This window comes from Lagopus leucura, unplaced genomic scaffold (assembly GCF_019238085.1).
Source record: "Lagopus leucura isolate 7727_CA_CO unplaced genomic scaffold, USGS_WTPT01 Super-Scaffold_100157, whole genome shotgun sequence".
NCBI classification, from domain to species: Eukaryota; Metazoa; Chordata; class Aves; order Galliformes; family Phasianidae; genus Lagopus; species Lagopus leucura.
This window is the reverse complement of record NW_024962334.1, coordinates 28,881,490-28,906,307: the sequence shown is the minus strand read 5'-3', so window position 1 is coordinate 28,906,307 and position 24,818 is coordinate 28,881,490. Positions and strand designations below refer to the sequence as shown.

The 24,818-nt window shown below is 37.4% G+C and overlaps 1 long non-coding RNA gene across 1 annotated transcript; it reads right to left on the bottom strand.

The window, feature by feature from the left end:
* Positions 1-9,598: 9,598 nt before the first annotated feature.
* Positions 9,599-24,333, bottom strand: LOC122189795. The gene is made up of 3 exons (XR_006181973.1): positions 24,299-24,333; positions 10,741-10,830; positions 9,599-9,687 (listed from the first exon to the last, which is right to left on the bottom strand). It is a non-coding gene; the product is annotated as an uncharacterized LOC122189795 (long non-coding RNA).
* Positions 24,334-24,818: the final 485 nt, after the last annotated feature.

Here is a 24,818-nt window from a genome sequence, read left to right as displayed (position 1 = left end):
CTCCTCACGTTTTTCTTGCACACTGTCTTATTTTCATCACACTTTTAGATCAGTTTCATTCACATTATTAATGTTATGACCCCAACACCTATTCCCAGCAGTCAAGCAGAAGAAAAACGCTAGGCCTTTAAAATGCTATTACTTACTGTAATAATTGTTTGCATTACAGCAGATTTGTGAATCAGCACAATTAGACCTGAATTTAACAAGATGACTTCTCCAAGGCTAACTAGTCCTCACTGTTCATTATATCAAGTCATGACTTAAAAAATTAATGTGAACTAAATTCTAGTACTTTGAATATGCTATTCTTGCCTTTATCAAAGTGTGCAGTTTTCTTTATTTTTTACCATATTCCACAGAGGAAAGATTCTAATCTAGGCCAGGAATGAAATGTATAACTTTTGGGGCAAAGTTTTCTCTGGGCAGGAAATGGAGACCCTGGTGTGGCTGAAGAAGTTGACCAGAGTGTCATGGGGCTTCAATTAAAAAAAAAAAAAAAGAATTTATATTTGTGTTCTGATCTTAACTTCTCTTAGAAACAGCAGCATGTTTCTCTTTCTGTCAGCAAACACTTTTCACCTGATGCCAGCTTGTCATCAAATAAATCAACTTTGGAAATCTAGCGGTATGCAAAGAAAACTTTACCTTTTGCTTCCAGATTTCTGGTAACTCTGAAATGAATTTAAACAACTGATAGAAATAGTAACTTCTATTCTGCAAAAACAGAATACAAACCTCAGTTTCAGCACTTTCTGGAACCCAAACAGAATGTTGCTTTCAAGGGTATATTTGGAAAATCAGCACTCTTTCGTTTCATTTTCCGGCTGTGCAGTGCCCTAAGTGGTGTGTACCATTTTCAGGGTAGTCAAACGTCTGTACTGATACAACAAAGCCCAGACTTGCATTGAACTTTATCAATTTGCAAAGTCTCACATGCTCAGGTGATACAGGCCTTTCAAGGAACAGTTCAGTTAAGCCTTGCCTTGGCAAGAACAAAGACTTTATAAATGTTTTTCTCTTCATACCACACTTCCCTCCTAAACTGACTGCCACGCCATCACAAATGAGTAGGAATTGAAATGAATGGAATTCAGAATAGCAACCATACCTGAAATGTGGATTTTTGATGAAGGGAATGAATCTTTGTCAGTCCCACTCAGTTGTTTCTTACTTTATAAATACAATTGAGCTCTGCTTCCAACATTTGTTTTCTGAGCACTTTATAGACCTCTTCAATGATGTTGTCCAGATAACCAGCAACTGTAAACATATCTTAGGATCATAACACCCCATGGCATAAAGAACGGCTCCAGGAATTCTTTTTTCCTCACTCTTTTCCAGATCTTCTTTTGTGTAACATATGGTCATTATTATTTCTCTTTCTGTTTTCTATTCCTTTTATCTTTACCCAAAGTACTTCACCACCACATATTTGTGCTGTCAAATTGCACCATGGAGGAATTATACACACTCCTGGAATGCAGGATCATCTCTTCAGTTCTTCATCCTCCCTACCACTTCCAGATAAATCCTCACTTTTGCTGACATTCCACTTCTGAGAATCATCTCAGAAATGTCATACTTTCTCATTCTCCCTAAATCACAGTCCTTGTAGGTCAGTATTATTTTCATTTCTAGTGCTTTCGTGTTGTTTTTTTCTTATTTTTCATTTATAGTGCAATATTTTCATCCAAAAATCCTTGTAATACATGACGTTCTTTAATAAATTTGGTACAAGCAAGCACTTCAATCTAGACTAAAGGTATCCTCCCACAAGACTTCCAGTGCTCATTCCACCACCAGTCTTATATTTCGTTGTGATACCAGTACCAACCACTTTTTTTTCTTCCAGATGGAATCTTTGCAGTGCAAAAAAGTTTTTGGAGACATAGTTCAGATTTTCGTTTCTATCCTTATGGGATCAAGACCCTCTCCTAGGAGAACTATGTAATCCTTCATTTTCATAAGTACTCTACAAGACAAACACTTGTCTGTCAGTTATTATCAGATACTCCGATATAAATTTTAAAATCAACAATACTACAATGTAATGAAACCTAAGATCTGTTTCTAATTCCTGTAACAAAAGCATCAACTGGTTTCCATTTACTATAAACTGCTATACAGGGTAGACAATTTATTGTCAGACTCGTTTGCTCATTCTGGCTACAATTAATTCCTGAGATTTCATCATTATTCAAATAGATCTTCCAGTGTAGACATATATTTTATTGCAATCTTATCATAACTGCTAAATAAGCTAAAGTATTTCATCATAAATATTCTCTATCATTTGCAATTACACTGCAAACCTAATCTGAGCAATAAAGCAAGAAACATTTTACTCAGATCATACATTCTTCTGAAGCTAAACTTGTTTATCAACAATCTTGCTATGGATTTTTTTTTCTTCTTTTCTGTGAGATGAGGTTAAAGGAATGACAAATTCACTTTGGAAAATACACTTCTTCTGAATATTTTACCCCACTTCTGGTCCCAAGAGCTATGCCTTCATGCACTTGGAAAGATCTCTATATTGGCAACAGGAGTGTGTGTTTTAATTTGAACAAAACAGGTATTATAGAAGAATCTGCCTATAAAAGCAATACGAAGCCTTTGAGGTTCAAGAGGCCTTTATTATCTTCCTAAGGGGACTGTTTCGCTCTGGCATGGAAAGTAATTTATACATAACCAGCCATCTTTATTTTCTTAGGAATAATTCTTTCTTCCTGTTACAGTTTCCCTTCTTTTGCTGTTTTCTCCCCTGTGCAGTTTAACCTCTTTGTAATATATAGTTACAAAGCATTGCTTGCAACATTAATTTCAAAGAGGTTTGTCAACCTTCTTTGAAGGTGGTATTAGTTCAGTATATGCAGTATTTCTCCTGAACTAAGATTTTTCCAAATTTAGTTAGCTATTTTTATCAAAGATGAGCCGAATTGCCAACAGTACGAGAAGCAGAAAGACTGGGTCTTGCAAACTGAAAAGAAACAGACCACAGATGACAGTCTGTGTTGTGGCTTGTTGCAAGCTGTATATGCTCATGCTAGATGTTATCTCTCTGTATAATATTCATCAGGACACTTCTTCTACTCTATCTTTACTTATATGGTTTAAATGTCAGTCTAGCTGGTACAATAAAAGGCCAAAGTGGCAAGTAAAAAAGGCCTTCAGAAATGGTCTTACATGAAAGAACCGATGTGAAACTTACATTTAAGAAAAACAAAACTATTTTTTAGAGCAGCCTGGATTCATCTGTGAATATGATTAATCTCTTGGCTGCGATTTAGTAATTGAAGTTGGAAAGCTGAGAGTAGAATTTAGTGAGTGGTAATTCTTACGCTGAAGGACCTCTTAACCAACTTGTACAGGCCCATATAACTACGGGAGAGGAGAATATTATTTTTCCAAGGTTGTCAGTTATCATTATTCAGCTTGAGCTTGCAACAGGAAGCCTGGCATTTTCTCTTTCTTACATTTTCTTCAATAACAATGCTTCTGTAATTTAACATTCCCTCATTACTTTGATAATGATTGAAGCAGAATACGGCCTACTTTCCTTTTTCTCTAAAAAGCTGTTTTGTATCTGCAGCACAGAAAACAAACCATAAAAATGTGGTTTTGTCAGTTTTATTCAAGTGGACAGAACTTACAGACGTGGGGGTTAAAGGTTGAAATACGTTCAATCCATCATCCAGTTCTAGTTTTCAAGTGTTTGGCTGTTCAATTTTGCAAGCACAAGACAGCAATTATATGTGGAAATTGAGAAATTAGAACTCCTAACAAGCCCAAGTATTTGCATAAGGGTATAATTTCAGAGGGGGGGATGAGGTAGGGGGGAAAGCCACTTTTGAGGTGAGTGAGAGGACAAGCAAGGACTAAAATATGGTTTGAAACTGTACCTGCCAAAGATAGAATCTGTTAAATGCTTGCTGACTAGAACCCCTATAAATGCATGAGAGAGGCTGGTGGTTCTAAACAATGTCCTAAAAATAAATAAGCAGCTCTCCATATCTTCATAGGAAGCTGACTTTGAGTCTGTAAACATGTAGTCGTTCCTCTGCATTTTTTAGAGTTATTATTCTGCTCTGTAGTGATATAAAGTCAGTGAAAACCACCAAATTTAACATTCCAAAAACACATATAGTAAGCATTTAAAATGCAAAAATTGCGTTAGCTGCAAACAAATACTACATTTTATTAAATTCAGAACCATAATCTTGATAAAGGGTTTGATCTTCAGAAGGAAAAACACATTTTGTACTAATAAGAAACTTCTGTAGCTTTCCAAGTAAAAATTTGCACAGGTTTTTTATTCCAGGACTGATTCACCATCCAAAAACCAAAAGCCAAAGACTGTTAATGAGGAGCATGCATTTGAATGCATGAACACACAAAACAAACAGGCCTTCTACACTCCTCACAACATTTATTCACTCCCTTGACTGCAGTAGCTTTAGTCTCAGTCCCTGAATTTTGGCCTGGAAATCTCAGTTTCATCTCCTCTAACTGAAAAACTCAGAATATGCTCTCCTTCCATACCAGCAATAGTCACAGAAAACTTGTTGCCTTTAGTCTGATCAAAACATCACTCTTCAGCTTTTCCAAACTGAAACTATTCGTTTTCTTCTCGTATTTTTTTCTTTCAGTGTCAGCTCTCTCACTCTACCCTTAATCCATGGATGAAATTCACTTGAGAAACATGCACCCTTCTCAGTTGCGAATGAATGAACACCACCATAAACGAATGATCCACAGGCAAACACTCATGCACATTTAAAACCAAAAGCTCTGCTAAGCAGGGGTTCTCTGCATTCCCAGATCATCAAAGCCTCAGTTTTGCTCAGAAAAAATGTAGTGAATTCAGAGTAAGACCTTACAAGTTCCTCCAGCAATACTTGCTGAAATCTGATGAGCTTTTTCTATAGATAAGCAATTGTTTCTCTACTAATCTTCAAAACACATCATGGCGATGTGGAACTCCGGGCTATGGCAAAATTTTTAACTAAACCTGCCAAAACTCAAATATTTTAATTCATTCCACCCAGGTGAAGAATTTTCCCTTGCATTAAATAATTTTATATGGGACCCTGCTCTGTTCTTATTTTTTTATATCACTCTCTTGAAAGGGAAGGAATGAAAAAAGTGTTGCTATGATGATTTGGAGACAGTGAATTAAGTAGAATAGTTACATTAAAACTACTTACACACTGACTGTGCATAGCTGGCTAGGAAGAGAGCTGGCATTGGGCATCAGAAAAAATAAAATAAAATTCCAGTAAGAAGTCTTGCACATACTTTGAGATTTACGAAAAGCTCATTATTCATTATGCAAAATGCATTCATACATTCAAAATAGTATTCCCGTAAGGAAGGGGAATGAGCCAAGTATCCAACCGTGTCACAATAAAGAATGGAACAACCTTGTGTTATCAGACAGGGACAGGTTAGCTGCTTTTAGTGTAGTTTTCTATTGACTTCTGCTATGGAGCATGACCTCAGCAACACACTGCTCAAAATGTAAACATAGAGTCAGAAGGAGTACTCTACAGAAGGATACAAAATTCCAGTGAAATTCTGAATGCAGCAAATTCAAGAAGCAGTACTATTCAAACAGTACAATAGTAAATGGAGCACAAGTCAAAACTTGGTAACAGTTTAGATACCTATTTGCCTAGACTGCTCAAACCAGCTTGCTGAGGAGCTTGATGTTTTGAAAGTAATTAGCCTGGTAAAAATATGGGGAAAAACAACCTTCTGGTTTCTTGCCATGTTTACTCAGCTTCATGTTTTATTACATATATCTGAAATACAGCAAAAACAAAAACACAGAGAAACTTAGAAAAAAATCAGTCACTAAAAGAATATTTATTTTAATCCTCTTGATTATTTTTAATTGTTTTTTATAGAAAGCAAATGTTATTCTGTTTATGGAATGTAACATGTACACCAGACCCTCAAAGCATGCCTCAGCTCAGTGTCCAGTTGGGCAAAGAGAAGTCTCTGTTGCACCCCTTTCCATGTTTGCAGCTGATAGGGAAAACGACCAAAATGTCATTAGCACAAATCAGCCCATATTTAAAAAAAAAGAAAGAGCAAACGCAACCAGAGCACAATTGTACTGAGGTTAAAAGTTATTAACTTTTAGCACAGGAGAAGGCTGACAGACAGTGCAGAAGACAAGCACCTGTAAATGGAGGTGAAACTGTATCTCTATGACCTTCACTAAATTTGCAATTTTTCCTTCTTATACTGTCTAAACAGGGTTATAATTCTTTCTTTTTAAAATGCTAGATTTAACATTCTCAGTTTCCGTTACTTTAGATGTCTGTACCTCTCAGAGCTCTACATTCAGCTGAAAGTCAATGCTGTGGATCCTTCAGCTGTACTGGAAATCTCATGTGAATATTCTCCCCTCATTAGACACAGTGAACATCCATTAATATCAGTACTGATTTGGTGTATAAGGTAGACAGTACAGAGCAAACCCGGAAGCTCATGAAACACAACTTTGCTTCCTATATTAAACTTCAGCTCTTTTATCGATTCTTTTGCTACTCACCCTTCTCAAGTATAGGACTAAAATGCTAAAATGCTTGCAGACTTCATTATAAAATCATAAACTGAGGGCCAAAGAAAAAAAAAATCAATAATGCAGACCTGTAGTGGTTAATATGCCAGTAACAAACGATCTTTCCCAATTTTACCTTGTGTTCTTTGCTCATTTTGCAAGAGAAAGCAGAAAATAGCTTTAAGAAATGTTGAAGTTAAATGTAGCCCTTTATTTCTAGGAAAGAGAATATATGAATTTAAATCATTAAACAATAATTATACTCTGAACATTGGAAGGATTTGCAGTGAAAATATCGAGTTGAGATTAAGTCAATAAAATTAATCACTCGTGACCCTGAAGGAGCAAAGGAGTTGAAAAATGCTACAAAATTAAAAGCTACCATGAGCAAAGGGACTTGGGGAATTCATTTTAATTCACCACAGCCAAGTTCAAATACAAGCTGTTCTTTGTTATTCAGCCCAAGGTATTATTTTTCATACAGACGCTCACATCTGACCAAGCCATAATCACATACCGTAGAGTTTTCTTTATCTGATTGTAAAGTTTCCTGTTTTAGCTATATATTAACAATGAAGAGCATATAGACGGGGTTGTGCCTGAGCGTGCACTATATTCTGCTCACCTAACCACATCTATCAGTGTATTATGTGTTTCAGAGCTGGGATTTGAGCAATGGATGGTGAAATTGGCCTTAAGTCAGTACTCTCTCCCTTACATGGACTAAATAGACATTTTATATTGCAAATTCTTTGCTTTTCCATCATGAGCAGAGAGTTCTCATGCAGTTGCTTAAGAGAAAGTGATGAATGGCAATAAGCCCTTCTCTCTCATTTGTGTCTAATGACACCCCCTTCCAAGGACCCACAAACTACGATGATGGGCAGAGAATTCTTCATTGAAGTTATCTAAGAAACAAGATGTAAACTTAAAAAGTTGAGAAGGACATAGGGAAGGTTGTGTAAAGGACACATGATCAACCACCCAAGAAGTTATCCCTAATTCAAATAAAACATGCTTGCACTTTTGGATTTAAAGTGACCTGATCTGAAAATCTGCTCTGAAAATAGCTTTTGTGCTCTGTGTGGCTCTGTACTATGGGTGAATTTTAATGTTACTGAGAAATTTAATTTTATTAAAACTAGTGGAAGAACCTAAAACCAAGTAAGTAATGAGGTCTCTTCTCTGTTTTAGTGTAGTATACTTGACATCTGATTTTGCAACTATGAAAGTGGGGACAGCTGTATTTTAGTACTTTGAAGTAATGAGAATTGCTTAATACATGATATAAACTAACACATCCAAGTGAAACCAACTGACGTTCAACTATTTTTTTTAAGAAGTGCTTTGAAAAAATACCGACCTGGGAACTATTTGTATTGCCAGAAATAGTGAATTAGGAGGTACATGAAAAGTCATAATCATAATTAAAGGCAACATCCAGTATTTTCCACGACAAAATTCCAGTGAGAATATAATCTACAATAGGCACAGCTTTACATTGTTGGCCTGACATGGATTTTGTTCCAGAATATTTGCAAGAATTAGCTGAAACCCTTGTTTATTTATAATATTTTCACTGAAGCTAGTTTAAATAGACAGATTTTTAAAAGATTTCCAGAAACATATAGTAGCCATCTGCAGGCAAGTTTATTCCTGAAAAGACATTTATGAATTTACATCCAAGACAAATAAAGAGCTGCTGGGCAATCAAACTGGAAAAATGTGTGTTTTTCAGACAGAAAATAAACATTTGTTTCTACCCAGTTGATGTACAAGTACCATGATTTTAAAAGTAAGAACATAACTTGCCGTGCACAATGTTCAGACTGAATTCCTGCTTGAAAATTAGAATGTGTAAGTATACTTGACTATTTAGATTTTTTTTTTTTTTTTTGCTTCTTCTCAACATGAGGGTGCAATCTTCACATTCAAGTCCCTGTTTCCAGCACTTTCCTCAACTATTACCTTTGTCCTAAAATATTCTGCCCTTATTTTTATTCCTACTGATACCTTTATCATTTATACACCTCATGTTTGAAGACTATCAAGTTATTCCTTTAGATATACATGACTTAAGATAGTGTATTTATTTAGGTGAAGAGCTTTTAAGATATCTTTGCACTGGGTTTTTGCAGAAAAATTAAAATATCAGATGTATCATCTGCGCAGCTCCCAGTGAGGAGAATGAGAAAAAAAATTAGAGGTTGTGGGGAAAAAAAAGAATGAAATAGATACAGGCCATACTCTCTTTTCTAAAGTAAACAAGGTCTTGATCTATTAGTTTTTCAGAAGATAACTTTCTGTGTCTATATGAAACCCCCCTAGAATCTGTAAGAAACTTCACTGATTATTGTACAATCACTAGTTTTACAACAATCTTACAATGACAGGCTAGTGCATTCTTCTGAGAATGTTACATGATGGATCAGTGACGTATATGACACAATTACGTTAATTCTGTAGTCCATCTGATTTAAAACTGCATTTCTCTTGCACTGGAAAAATGAGATGTGATGTGTGCCGGGCTTCCTAAAGCAAAACACAGATAATATAGTTCTTTCAAATGGGATTTCCTTTGAAATAGTACATAACAGTAGAATTTAGGTGTGGTTCCCCAACCTCCTCATGGATTAAAAGTGTGTTTGGAAGGAGTTAGCTAATGGTTTCTGAGCTGTGCTGTACCACTCCCGGAAATCTCTAACAGCATTAGCAGCCAGTCCACATTATTCAACTCCCTACAATATTAACTTTCACCCACACTAATATTTATATAACGTGTGGTATTTATATAGTTTTAATTCACAGTTTGTTTTAGAGAGAGAGCTGTACACGTGCAGGAGGATAGGTCCATTAGTGTCTGTTACTCACAGAGGCCTAGAAGTAGCCTCTGGATATACCATCTTTACATTGCTGAGTGCCAGAAAAGTCAACCAGAATAAACATCTTGCTCCTCTTACCCAGTATCTTATATACTTACCCTACACAGTTAAAACAGTCTAACATCGGGAGGATCTGTGCTAGCCGAATCTGATCTTATGGCCATTCTTAAGTCTTCAAGGTACCCATCACTGCCTCAGCTAAGGATCAGGACCCACTGTGCTCTCAATTCCCTGCAACATATTCAGAAGGATGCAAAGTAACTTTGATGCAATTAATATGCACCGTAGATTGAGTGTGCACCCATATCCTCTAGTTAACAAGACTCAGTTCTCTGTACCATGAAACCATAAAGTATATCTTCCTGGAGAAGAATGGAAGTTGCTGCAACAAGAGGTGCAATCTGAACCCCCCCCACCCGGCACAAAAACAGCTCCCAAAACACACTGCTGCAACACAATGGCTTCATGCTATAGAAACACACCCTAAGGCCCAAGAGTCTTCATACACAGTTAATACCTGAGAAATTTGCAAATAAAGATGGTGGAGACAACACTCCAATACAGACACTTTCAGAGGACTGTGGACGTGCTAGCTCACTTGCTCTGATCCCAGTTTACTTCAGCTCACTCACACATGTAGTCCTTTTTTAAATGGTGTTCCTTCAGCCAGGCAGGGTGTGTTTTACTTTGTACATCTAAAGACTTTTATGGCAGTTCAGAAACAGAATAATGTGCTGAAATATCATTTTCTAGGCACACGATATCTGTGCAAGGTCTTCAGGATCAAGCCCTCAAGCATCTAAATCCTCACCGTAAACCATAGCAAAGTCAAGCTAATAACTGCCCCCTGTTGCTCTAGGATTTCTCATAGTTGATTTTCTACATAGAGTGCAGAAAAAGGTTTCCCAGAATCAGTCTTTAAAAGGACTGGAATCTTCACGGGCTATTTCCTTGTTAAATAAGTTTTTATGTGCTACTACCTCCTGAATATTTGCAAAATGAGACAAAATCTTCCATGTTTTGAAGGGCAATTTTCAAAAATATCTGGAAAGTTTTCCATGAACTCATAAAAAATAAAAACGATCCCATCTTAAGCTTTAAATTTTCGTTTCCTTAAGAATACTGCTTATTTAAACCAGATTTTGAAAACTTTGCTATCATTTCAGACTGTATAGCAACAATTTGCAATGCTAAAAATATTTCCTTCTGCAGCACAAATCCAGAAACTACTTTTTTTCTTGATTTAAGAATATTTTAATTGGAAAGATTATATATTTAACTCACTTAAGCAAGCAGTTTTCTTCTAGAACATCTAGTTTTCTGTTAGCACTGTTAACTACTTCATCTTCCTTCCTATGCGCATATACGTCATGTCTGGAACAGAGCAAAATAAGAACCACATGTTTCTTATAAACAGTTGGATGCTTTGCATATAGATGGTGCTTAGCTGGAACAACTATAAAGGAATAGAACACAAGGAAACAGTAGGTGGAAGACAGCATTTTAGTCAGAAAGCAGGAACATGAGTAATTAATCATTAATATGGAAAAAAGCAGACAGCAATAGGAGGAGGGAAGTGGTTACTAACAGAGAGAAAAAGATTTTGTTAAGCTCTCACCCAACCACAGTTTCAGCCTTGTTTAAAGTATACGCATCAACCACCATGCTGAGTCTTGACTGAACCTGTATCAAATCCTTAATGGTCTATTTAGACAGCTATAAGTAACAAGAGAATTTGCCCTTTCAGCATTCCTTACTGACTTACATACACTTACTGAATTTGTTATTTAAATTTAAATTGTTTAAAATTAAAGACAACATAACTCAGAATTTTGATCTTAGTTGCATCTGGTAAAACACAGAGTAACTCTACTAAAATTAATCCTAATGCCTGATTTTGTTAAGTGAATTCAGTGGAGTTGCACAGATTTATCACGGCACAATCCAGATTGAAAGCTGACTCCGAGTAGTATCAGTGCATAATGGCAGACTTGCCAGATCTCATACTTCACACGCAGGACATTCATCTGGCTTCCTTTCTCTCCCCAGTGCCACACAGACAGCCACACTACAGCTTCTCAGCTTCCCTTCAGCTTTGAGATCCAACATCAGATGCAAGTATTTAGTCTGAGTACAAACAGTGTTTAGCAGATGGGCTCTGGCAGGCCTACAGGAAGGCCTGGGTTGATGCTTGGCGACACCCCAGCCTCTTGGTCTTACAGGTAGGCAGCAGCTGCGTGTCTCATCCCTGCACAGTCCCAAGCACAGCAGTCCTACAAGAGCAAAACTGAGCTCTTCACATCAGCGATGAAAATATTCAGCAATTACTGCAGCAATTCTCATTACAATGAAGCATTTGCAAGACAGAAACACAGGTTGTAATTTACGTTGTACTCATACTAAAAAAATGTGCTTTATTAACTATTTGTGGAATATGATAATTTATAACTTCTGGGCTTCCATGGTGATCACCATGGTGATGCACTATAAATTCAGTGAATTGCTTCTGCAAAATGTATTTTCCTCTCAAAAAGAAAAGAAAACATTGATAAAGAATGCTTCTTTTTCTAGCTAGCAGGCCAAAAATTGAGGCAAATAAAAAGCAAAAGGTTGTGAGAAGGGCAACCCTAACATGTCACATACATAGCGATGCTTGTCCTTCTCACCATGATACATCAAAAAAGGTTTTTCAGTATCTATCTGATGAGTGAACATCTCTCTGTTGATTAAGTTACTAAACAGAATATTGCTCTATAGCTAAACCAAATCAGCTAACAGTATTAGGTCACAGTCATGTTTTTCATTTACATTCACAGAGTCAGACTTGCTACTTTGAGATTATTCCCTACTTTACCAGTAGAAGTAAAAAATAAACAAACAAACAAAAACCCACTCAGAAGATATTACAGATTTGACTTGCCCCTCGCTACAGAAAGGTTAAGAGCCAAATTCCACCTTCTTTAGCCAGGTCTGAAAAGGATGGGGCTTGGGAGACCGGTATGGGGTCAAAGCACAGTGAACTTCAGTTACTCTTTTATCTCCCTCTGTTCCATCCATTATCTTCATCAGCACAAGTGATATTGTCTTTTAAGGATAATTAGGAAGCGGTTAAGTTTAGAGCAGCCCTGTGGCTGTCCTAAAACAAATGGCTGGAAGAGGGATGACAGAGAATCACCACATTTTTATCCTACACAGCAGCACATGGGGACATAATGAAAAATACACTGCATTAAAACCAGAAAAATAACTCAAGAATTCTTGGCTCTTTGTTCTGTCTGAAACCTTTTATTTCTCATACAGACACAGAGCTACTTCAGAGCTTCGTTTAAACTAAAAGCCCTAATGGGAATCTACACCAGATAAGGGTAGAGTTTCTTAGATTATGAATTAGGAGGCAAAAGCACTTAAGTTAAGCAACAATCAAATTTCCAGTTCACAGTCAATGCTGTAAAGTAGATTGAAAAAATTGCTTCAAGTTAAATCATAAGTCTTTCCTGATTTTTTTTCACACACACACACACACACACACAAAATATATATATATATACATATATATATAGGGGGATAAGTAGGGATAAGTACTTCATTCAACTGTTTTCATTCCAGAGTTCTTCCCACTCTTAGAGGAAAAAAGCTTCTAGATGATACATGTCATGCAGTCTGTATCTTGCTGATGCTAACCTTATCCATCAACAGTCTGGGAAATATGTGCCTTGACAAAAGGAAGCAGATGTGCCTTAATCCTCCCAACGTGTACTATGGGATGCATTTCCTCTGTCATCCAGGATGGCTTCTCTGGTGCCCTTACATTTCTTGGTAAAGGCTGAACAGAGTATTCATCATGGAATCAGACCTTCACTTGGGATTTGTGTATTTTTCAGTCCTTTGATCACATGCCTCATATTTTACCTTAACTGAACCATCATGGACATTTGAAGTTGCTTTTCATTTTTCATGAAGGGGAGCTACTGGAGTAAACAATCCTCCCCTTCTGCAAGTTCTCCACTTGGGATGCAGGAATCATCTTGACCCCACCTACAAAGAAGTATATAATAGGTGCCAGATGTAGGCTTTTCTCAAAAATACCATTTTAAAATCTTTACTACTTCTTGTTGATTGGAGGATTGGTTTGTTTTTCACTGTGCATCTCCAAGAAGGGTGATGAAAGACTGTTAGTGCCAAAAAGGGAAATAAACTGTATTTATTATACTTTGTTTATGACAAAGGCATAATAGGTTGTGCAATACAGAGAGAGTACAGTGGGTAGTAACTGAGGTCTGCCTGGAACTCTCTCTAGCACTGTACATCTGACAGGCTAAGACAATATCAGACATTGTCAGATCATTTCTACACCAGAAAAGCTGCCTGTGCCAGTTTCCAGTAAAATTAGTCCCCTGCTACAATACATTTGGAGGATACAGTCATATTTTGTTAATGAATCCCAGTGTTCCAAATTCATGTCTGAAAACTCCAGAACAAGTTTTGGCATTTAAACATAATAAATGCAATGGACCAGATTCGCTTGGGAACATGGGCTTTTGTCTTGCTAGGGAAGTACAAGACTTGAGGGCAAGTCAACGTGGTCAGAAGAGAACCATATTACTGTGAAGTATAAAATCAACAGTCCTATCTGTCATCAATTTTCTCCTAGGCAAGTGTGCCTTTTACCATTGTCTGTTCCACAAATTCATCAGAGCAGGAAGATAAATATGTGGAAGGATATTCTGTATTGCAACAAGTTCACACTGATATTTAACTACTGCTATAAACTCCACTGAAACCATAGCATAGGAAACCAGAAATTCAGAGGTGCATAAATGCTTCCTTTTCTTGGTGTATGTTTATAGTGCCCTTGGCAACACACTACATGCAAAATTCAGTATAGCAAGCCCCTAACATGGCCTGAGAAAGCAGCATAGTTTATATTTTAATGGAATTTCTTTTGTAAAGTATTTATTTAGAAGTGTGCATCACCACACATAAGCCTTTTTGCTCCTAGGAATAATTTAAAAAAAAATGGATAAGTGATTAGTCATTACTATCATGCATCTCCCCAAAAGAATATTCTATAAATATTCTTTCATCCATTATATTGACAGAACTTGAGTGCGGAGATGGGATATGAAACTTTATGGCACATTCTGAAAAGGAAAGGGTGCCATGTAACAAAGTAGGGGGAAAAAGGGGTTGATACTTTACTGTTGAGATATATAATAGGGAAAAAAAAAAAGAAAAAGAAGAATTGCTATAGATAACATGATGAATCAGTCCTGTAGCACTCTGCAAACCACAGCTTTTCTGAAGTGGATCCTACTGAAGAAATTGCCATGATTTTACAATGTTCAGTGTTCTTTATGTAGCTAAAATGTTCACCAGCAAAAGGCAGTACATTACTGTGCTAACTAGATCAAATTGATTTTCTGTGCAAAATTGGCCTGTGATTCATGAGATCTAGTTTCAACTGCCAGCTCTGCCCAAGATTCCCATAGGAGCTCAAGTTAGTCAAGTGTCCTTTCCATTCCACAGCTCCCCTTGTGTAGATAGCTCAGCAGCAAAACTGCTGAGATTGACAAAGGAGTTACTGGATGAAATTCTACAGTAATTATTATAAATTGTATGTTATTATCATGGAATAAGTGATATAAAATGCATGGCTCTCTATCTGCTTAATATAAAAATCTGTGGATATGCTCAGCTTCACGAAGTTAAAAACTTCAGCTGGTTCTAGTTAGCCTTTTTAAGCATCCAACTTGTGCCTTCTCCTAGCTGCCAAGGTCTTGTGCTTAAAAAGCATTTTGTTCTCAAAAATCTTGCCATGCTTTTATTGCAATGTTTTTATGAATCAAGTGACAGAGGAGATAAATGAGAGATCCACTGATCATTGTTTAAGAAAAAAGAAAAATGCAGTTAAATTCTTAACAATTGGGCAGGAAACCAGCAAGACAGATGACTATCTAGTGGTTACTTTCTTGAAGTGGTCTTGAAGGATAAATATTTAAGGAAAAAGAAAAGAATAAGTTCTCTTTTCCCTCAATTGATTCGTTTGTTTTATGACATAACAATGCTCTCTGGTTCCCATCCCCTTCAAATTCCAGATATAACCCTACACATCCATTACATAGGCGCAGACAGTGCCTAGGAAAAAATCTGATAGTATGGGTATAACCCATGATGGTTGTGAAAGCTGCAGTAAAGTTGTTTACTCATTTTGTGTTCATTAAAATAAAATTTCACTTGCATCTTGTTTAACAAAATGCCAGAAATTAGACCATAGTTTTTTTGTTTGCTTGTTTGTTTTTTTAAACTAAAGACCTAACCTCTCAAGGTAGCCATATATTAAAACATAGTGTTGGACTTTAAAATGAGATCCTCATTCTGATCTTGTAATTCAAGGCTGGCGTTCAGACTTAAGTTGTGTTGTACTCACCCCATCTAGCTGCAAGCAGCAGTAAGGCCAGTCAAACAAAGACAAATTGTTCTTGTAAAAATGAATATAAATGTAACTAAAATACAGAATTTTATTTTTTGTAAAGATATTTTAAGTTGCGATTTTCAGTAATGATTAATCATCAATTTAATTTAGAGCATAGTCTACTGCATTTCACTAGCGTGGTTGTGGCATTTACTTCTGCACTTAATACAATATGCAATATCATAAAAGGATTTTGGCCATGAGCCGGCAGTGTGCCCTTGTGGCCAAAAAGGCCAATGGCTTACTGGGGTGCATTAAAAAGAGCGTGTCCAGCAGGTCAAAGGAGGTGATCCTCCCCCTCTACTCTGCCCTGGTAAGACCTCATCTGGAGTACTGCGTCCAGTTCTGGGCTCCCCAGTACAAAAAAGACAGGGATCTCTTGGAGAGAGTCCAGCGGAGGGCCATAAAGATGGTGAAGGGCCTGGAGCATCTCTCCTATGAAGAAAGGCTGAGTGAACTGGGTCTGTTCAGCTTGGAGAAAAGAAGACTGAGAGGGGACCTGATCCAGGTCTATAAATATCTAAGGTGTGGGGGGCAGAATGGCGAGGCCGGACTCTTTTCAGTGGTGAGTGGAGACAGGACAAGGGGAAATGGCCAGAAACTGGAGCATAGGAAGTTCCACACAAACATGCGCAAGAACTTCTTTACAGTGAGGGTGACGGAACACTGGAACAGGCTGCCCAGGGAGGTGGTGGAGTCTCCTTCTCTGGAGATGTTCAAGACCTGCCTGGATGCCTACCTGTGCTACCTGGTGTAGGGAACCTGCTTTGGCAGGGGGGTTGGACTCGATGATCTCAGGAGGTCCCTTCCAACCCCTACAATTCTGTGATTCTGTGATTCTTAATGGTGCACAGTCAAGCAATAGGTGCTGAGAAATGTAAAAACCAAAATTCTTCCAGGGAATTTAATCCAGCCCTTTAGCATGTATTCACAATGATTCAAACTTTTAGCAGTGCACGATCTTCCCCTGTGGAAAAGCAAACCAAATACAGATCATCATCATACTCATCTGCTGAAACAGCAGCATGCATCATGTGTTCGATCAGTCCCCCTGAGAACCACAGACCTTGCCCTAAGCACATGGAAGAAGGTCTCTGCCCATTTTGGCAAGACTTTCATGTGAAGAAAATGCTTCTTATGAAGAAAGAATTCAACAGAGCTGCCCTTTTCTTTCCCTTTTCCTGTTTGTTCTCATGGCCACGCAAAGAGAATGAATTAATACAGAGCAGGGCAGGAAGGGACAGAGAGCTTTGCAAAAAGCTCTTTTTCCTCTTCTCCCAGGCAATAAATAGGGCCAGAGGAAATGGCCACAAGCTGTACCAGAAGAGGTTTAGATTAGACATAAGGAAAAACTTTTTTCTCTCAGAGAATGGTCAGGCCTGCCCAGAGAGGTGGTGGAGTCACCATCCCTGGCAGTGTTCAAGAGTCTGGATGATGAGCTACGAGATATGGTTTAGTGGCCTGTGGGCTTGTGGTAGCAATGGCAGCAATAGAGGATGGTTGGACTACAAGATCTTGCAGGTCCTTTCCTGGTGATTCTATGAAAAGACTAGAGAATGAGCATTGCTAGGATGCCTGCAGGAATAGGTCTAGACATGTACAAGGGGCCCAGTAATAGCAGGAATGCTGACATTGAGGAAAACAACTGAGCTCATGCAAACTGATTATATATTTACTTCTGTCCAGTAAAAGATTATAAGTAACTTGCTGGCTTTTTACTATATAATTGGTGATTTTTAGACGTTAAAAAGATATATCATTCACAGTGAAACAAAATACTAGGAAAGTAAGACAAAAAAGTGTGTTAACATTTCTTTAGAAGAGGTGCTATCTTGTTTAATTCAAACTTGTGAGGGGAATGCAAAGTGTCCTATTAACACTACACAGAATATTTTAGAAATTATCCTAGCTAGTCACAAAGGCATAAATCAATCAATAGTAGTTTGACTATCTATTGAGCAAACTACAAAGAGTGCAACTAGCTTTGACCACTTTTTTTCATGACTATCTGATGCAAACACACATGGTACTGGCTACTTTCAACAACAGGATGTGGGTTGGCTCAATTGTAAAGAAACATACTCTTGAATTTGATAGGAACCCAAATTTCTTTGCACGGCTACGCATTGGAACCAGAGCTTCACTAAGCTATGCACATCACAAGAGACAGAAAATAAAATACAGCATAGGAAAAAGATGTATTTTCATCTTTTCATCTTCACAAGTTGTCTTGTATCAGGTGGAGAGCTTCCTTAGGATCTGCAGGGGAAGTTTAAGGAATCTGCCTTCATTACGTTTTGAATAACCACAGTTTTCTGAAGACCCCTTTGACTGCTTAGTCCTCAGCCTAAGACAGTTCAAAAATAAACTAGTGTGTGACCAGCTTGTCACATCAGCATCATTCAAACTGGCAGAAAAAAAATTCCAATATCTGGTTTCTAGAGGATTTCAGCCAAGAATCTGTAAATATGTCATATCAAATCACAATTTATTTAATCACAGTCAATAAAGATTTTTTTGTATTTCAAAGTTTCCCTTCATGAAAGAACAGAGGAAACTTAATGTGCTGCTATGTGGTCAGAAACCACTGAAAACTTTTTTCCAACTTTTTCATGTAAATGAATGAGAAGCCTAAGTTTAAGACCGACTCAGCTGTTAACCAGGAGGTCTAACTCCATCTTATTTTCAAGAAAATAAGGAAACAGCCAGGAAGAAAGCTGAATCTAGGGAATCTATTGAGAAAATCAATAGTAGTAAAAGAGACTGCTGACAGTGAGGAAAAGCAGAGCCAAGTCATAGGAGCCACATCTCAAGAAATACCCCAGAAGGAGGTAGTGCATGTAGTCTGGTGGTCTGTACAACAGAGGGAGAGCAGAAAAGTAGGAAAACAGAGAAAAATATTGAGACCATAATAGAAACATACAACAAGTTCCACACAGCACATAGAGAGTGAATAAAACATGCACTGCTATTCTCATAGCTTAAGAAAGCTATAAATATGCGTAGATTAAAAAATTAGTAATTTTTTATTCATCATTAGCAATTTTTATTCATCATCTGTACAATCAATGAATGTACAGATGCTATAGTTATGAGATATACCAGAGAGCTTGGCTACACAGTTACTATACCAAAGCAGAATAGATAGGATACCTATTTGTATCCTGGGCTTGCTATGAAACTCCAGCAGAAAGGATCCCCAGAAAAGATCCTTCCCCTTGTAGCCAGCTCTTAAATAGGTCTAGGAAAGGTGCAGCCAGGTTCCACCCGTTCCAGCAGCACAGGAGAATTGCCTTCACCTGTGCTCCATGGCTGACTCAGCGCTTGCCTCAGGTGATCAATCAGAGGTTCAGGCCATGATTCAGCAGTTCCCATACAGTCATCATAAAAAGAAGAATTGTAATTAGTTTATTTCAGTTGCAACTGAGTCACATGAGTACCACCTTGCTTGTGCATCCATGCCATAAAAGTCAGATGAGTTGCTCCAACCTGTATCAGGGATGAATTTGTACCACTGCTATGTAATGAACAGGGATTGTTAAATGCCTCGTTTCCACTTGTGTGTGAAAAATTCACATTATCATGCTCTCTCAACACTGGTAAATTCTGCATCAAGGCAGTCCTGAAAGTTCCTCCTGCTTGTGCTAAACAAGTAGATAGAGTGCCTTGCAGTTTCTCTTTTAAATGTGCATTTCAGAAGCTTAGCAGGAAAATAGAGCTCAACAGGAATCTCATCTTTCATCATGAAAAAATGTATTACTTCCTCATCCCATTCTCTCCCTATTGCTTGTTTCCCTAACATACTAATTCATATCAAACAAATTCAGGTTGTAAATTCTTTGCAACAGTGGTCCCATTTTTGGGAAATACTTGCCCTCTTCCAGGAAGGAATATTAAAGGATAGAAACATCATGAATCTATCTAAAAAAAAAAAAAAAAAAAAAATGCACAACCAATCCTCTCAACTAAAGATGCCATCTGGGAAGTCATGAAGACTTATACAACTTTATTAAATTTGTCATCAGTGAGCTCTAAGAGGGTAAAACACTGGTTTGCAGCTTCTTGTATAGCTATAGCAGAACTCCAGCTGGTGGTAATTCCTCTTCTGTTCCATGTTTCTTCCAAGTGAAATAGCATATTTAAAACAAATAATTTTTAAGGAAGCATGTGGAATACACAAAAATAAACGTCTTAGAGCATCAAAAGCCTAAAGAAATTTTTACTTTGACTGCCAAAGAAAGATTTGTGTTTCATTTTCGCTTTGCATATAGTAGAACCACTGTGAGTCTTTTAGCAGTATTTTCTCCATCCCCTTCATTTCAGAAGGGTAGCTTTTATAAGTAATTAAAATCTTTTAAAAACATATCATAAACAAGGGATTTGTGTAACATTCTTTCCGTTTAACACCATTTGGAATTCCTCTCATCCTCAGAATTGTCATAATGTGTGTCAAGAGCCACTGGTTAATACTTATTCTTCTTTTGTCCTGACTGTCAGTATCTCAGCTAACTCAGAACCCTTTTTCACCTACTTCTTGGACAGCAATTTGTACATGTTCCCACAGGCAAGACAAATCTAGAGCTCTCCTGCTGCTGCAACTGCTTTTGAAGACACACTCTCAGATAAAGTATTTCTTCTATCTCAATAATATCTTAAGCTAGGCTCTCATTCTTTTCCAAGACTTATTCACAAGTGATACCCTTCCACTTCACCTACTTTATTTGGGATTCTTCTTAAAATTTCTCTTTTTTCAGACTGTGCCCAAGAGAAGTTAATTATGCATTTATTTGTTTATGGAAATCTGGACATTCCTCTTTCTAAGGTGTAGTAGAAATACTAAGCCACAGCTTGAAACAGTGATTGAACACCTGCCAGGAAGGCAGAGCCAACCCAAGGGAGCTCAGGTGAAAGCAGTGCACCTAAGTGACCAGAAGGTGTGAAGCCAGGATCCACCCCTTCCCAGATTTCATTTAAGGGTTGGCAGTGGAGCCAAGGTTATTTTTCTAGAGATCCCTGTATACTTAAGGCTTTCTGAAGGTAAGCAGTTTTTTTCCCTTATTTTTATGTCTATTACTGTTTGAGCAAATATTTATTTGCTGTAGCCCAGGATCTTGCTACTGTGCTTTCCACTGTGTTTTACTCTTAAAACCTTACAGCAATGATAGCGTGCTCAATGCATGTTATTTGTTGGAATGGAGATTGTTTTCTGACCAATTACTAAGTTAGGCTTTTATTTATTTCATTATTACTCTTTTTAATGCGGGAAAAGGGAAGAAAAAGGAACTGAAGTGAAAGGAACATTTACCTTCCAGAGGAATCATTTAAGTAAAAGGCTCTCTTCACTTTTGTCTCTCTGATACATTGAATCCTTGTGACTGGCTTAACACTGTATCCAGGATCTTTTAGAAGCACAACACGTTTGTACTCTTATTGTTCATGTCTGCACGTTCTTCGTACAGGAACACAACACTGAAGGCCTGAATGTCCTTCATTCTGCACTCAGTATGCTTCATAAAACTTCCTTCTTCTAGTACAATGTTGATGAGAATAGGACCAGTTCTCTTACAGTAAATGGATTTGTCTGATTTTGGATGCCTTTGCAAAGCACACAGACTTGTGGACAGTGTCTCACACTATCTATCTAGTAACATGGATTTATAGGTAACTTTAGAGAAATACATGAAGTTTTATATTCATTAAGAAAGTCATTTTCTAAAAACATCTTTTATTCTGGATCTCTGTAGCATTAAAATGATCAAGTAGCATCTATCTATGATTAACTCAGACATAACTTCCCAGTATGCAGTGTAACGTAACCAATCTCATGACAAAATCTTGAGACAGTACTGTACTTAATTACCTCTGTTACTGCATTCTCAGAGCATCAGGGATGTTAGAAGCTCAGTAAATACTCAAACTTCAACAAATAGGAATAAGTTCAGAAAACAGTCCAGGTTGATATCTGAAGTGTATTGAAAGCTAGGACACCCAGTTAAGAGAATCAACTAAAGTATAGCAAGTGTTTCTGTTTTTAGTAGTTTCTCATAAAATGCATAGAAACTCTACTAGGATATTGAGATCATTGTTGTCTATAAATTTATCAATATTTTTATGATTTCTGCATTTATAGCAAGAGAAAAAGCAGGATTCTCATCTCAGTTAAGTGAGATTTCTTCATAAGCAAAACACTAGAAGTTAATACAGACTACAAAATTACTGGTGTTTTTTTTTTTTTTTTTTTTTTTTTTTTTTTTTTTTTTTTTTTTTTTTCAATCCTTTTTCACAGGAGAGATAACATATCACAACATCTTTTCCTTGGGTAGGCAATGTATTGCCATGGTTTGTTCCAGTTCTTAAAATAGCTGTCATTCTAGGAGTACTGAAGAGTTTATACCTGTGCTGTCTGTGGTCACATTGGGCATAGAGCAAGGTAGGGAAAGAGTGTTGATACAAGACCATCTTTATTTTTCAAGAGAGAGGCGGCATTTTTCACACTTAGAAGTTTCTTGAGAAATTTCAGTGATGATAAAATAATGTAGAAAAAAAAATTGGCAGCTAGCATCCATCATTCACTCCCACAGAGAAGGCGTTACTAGTAAAGAATAACCAAACAGCTTTACTAGTAATACGCCTATCAATTTTCCAGAGTAAGAATCAATGATGGAAAAATTAAGATAGATAAGTTAAGAAACATACCTGATTTTGAAAGTATTTTTTAAAGGCTGTTCAATGGCAAAACAATCAGTACTATTTACATCTACTTCACATACAATTGCAGGGTTTTTCTACATTCACTATCAGACCACATCAATTCTGTGGTCATATCAAATAAAATAATTTTTCTGCATTATGTGAAGTTCGTTTAAAAGATACTTACAATCACAGAATAACTTTATTTGGAAGAGATGTTTAGTGATTCTTATCCATCTCCTGATTTAAGTTCCAAACTTAGATCAGGTTGCCCAGGTCCCTATTCAGCCAGATATTGAAAACTGGAAAAATGATGATTGCACAGCCTCTCTGGGCAGTATTTGCAGTGTTCAACCATCCTCAATCTTTGTATTTAATCAGAAATTCTCTTGTTGCTTCTGAATCCTTTCACTATGAACCTCAGCAAAACAACCTGGGTCTAGTTTCTGGCCCCTGTTTATGGAGTAGGAGACTGCTATTAGTTAGATTCCCATCTGCAGTGGGATTGCCAGGTCACATCATGAGCCAGTGTGAACCCTCATTTAAGGGTAAAGACTGTCCTCCTCTTGAACTGTTACTGGTAGGAGTGAGCCAATTTTCCTTCCTTATTACCTGTTATTGCTCTGTAGCTCTTGTATCCTGTTCAAAGACCCTGTCATCACCTTCTTTTGCCAAACACCATCCCTCAGCCTTTCACTCTCCAAGCTAAGCAAATCCAGTTTCCTTAGCATCTCCTCATTTGTTAAGTGCTCCAATTCTCTGATCATCTCGGTAATCATGCACTGAACTCTCCATTTCATCAACATCTCAATCTCATTCACACACTGTCTCAAAATATCTATATTCACCAAGATGGCTTTAACAGCATTCAGATGAGGTATACAAAATAAGGTAGGATGTATGAGCATCTACAGACACGTGCATCCCAAGTTTATAATCAAAAGCATGTAATTGATTATTTTTGCATGTGAAGAAAGGTCATGACTGTTTTGAACTTCATGTTTCCTATGTACAGTAATTAGTTGAAACAACATTACAAATTATTTCCTAAAGGACTATGCCTTTGGATCTGCTAATGTTCCAATTCAAGTGAGCTTTACCCTTTCTAGGATACAGGAAGCCATTTTTCCACTTTACTGCTATTGTAGTTTGCCTTCATAAAATGTATGCTTTCATACGCACACAAGCTAACAAGAGCAGGGAAAAAAAAAAAAAAAGGCACTACCCAGACTAAGTAGTGCTCAAAGTTTACAAATATCCCAGAACACTGGCAGTACGCCTAATCTTTCAAGGTCAGGTTTTCCAGCGCAGAAACCTGAACTACTGATAATGCTCCCTAACGAAGCTCTCTAAGAGCAGAGAGAAAAAGAGATCCGTTCTAACAGCTAAAAAGCAGTCGTGTCCCTGTTCGGGCGCCAAAAATCTGTCACGGAGTTGACCAGATCAATCTATGTCCGTGACAGGGGCGACAGGCCTCCGCCCTCCCCCCCCCCACCCCAGTCCCACAAAAATGGGAAGGAAGGAAGGGAGGAAAAGAGCAGCGGCAACAATCTATGGAGGAAAACTTATTTTACTACAATATTGGAATACAAGATAACACAATATATATACAATTTAATTGAAATTGAGATTAATAAATCAGACAAGATGAGAGAGAGAGTTCCCGGAGCCGAGTCAAACCTGAAAAGCTTGGAACGGCTAGGAAAGCACCCTCCAGCACCCACTGCAAGGCAGCAAGAGAGCGCCCCCCCCACCCGGAAGGGCCAGATCCCGTGACTGCTGTAATGTACAGGGATAGGTACCTGGGACTGGGGCAGTGACACTTTAATGCCCCGTACACTACATGATGTTTTGATGTGGAATACTGAAACCCGAAGTAAAAACAAACAAACAAACAAACAAGAACCATAGAACCATGACACGCACACACACGCACACAGAAAAAAAGCCAACACTAATTTTTTTGTTTTACCCTTTCTATTAGGAAGGAAGAAAATATATACTCCCTAATGGAAGTTCTGGATTGTAGTGAATTACATACAGGTTTCTCATTCTCATAATTTATCATTAAACTATAACTTCTAATAACTAATCTTTCAAACATACCTCCCTTATTGTTCTAATGATTTATTGCATCAGTTCTCTCCCATTGGTAAAAAGGAAGTAACTGCTGTTCTACTCTGGCATGTTTCATTCCAAT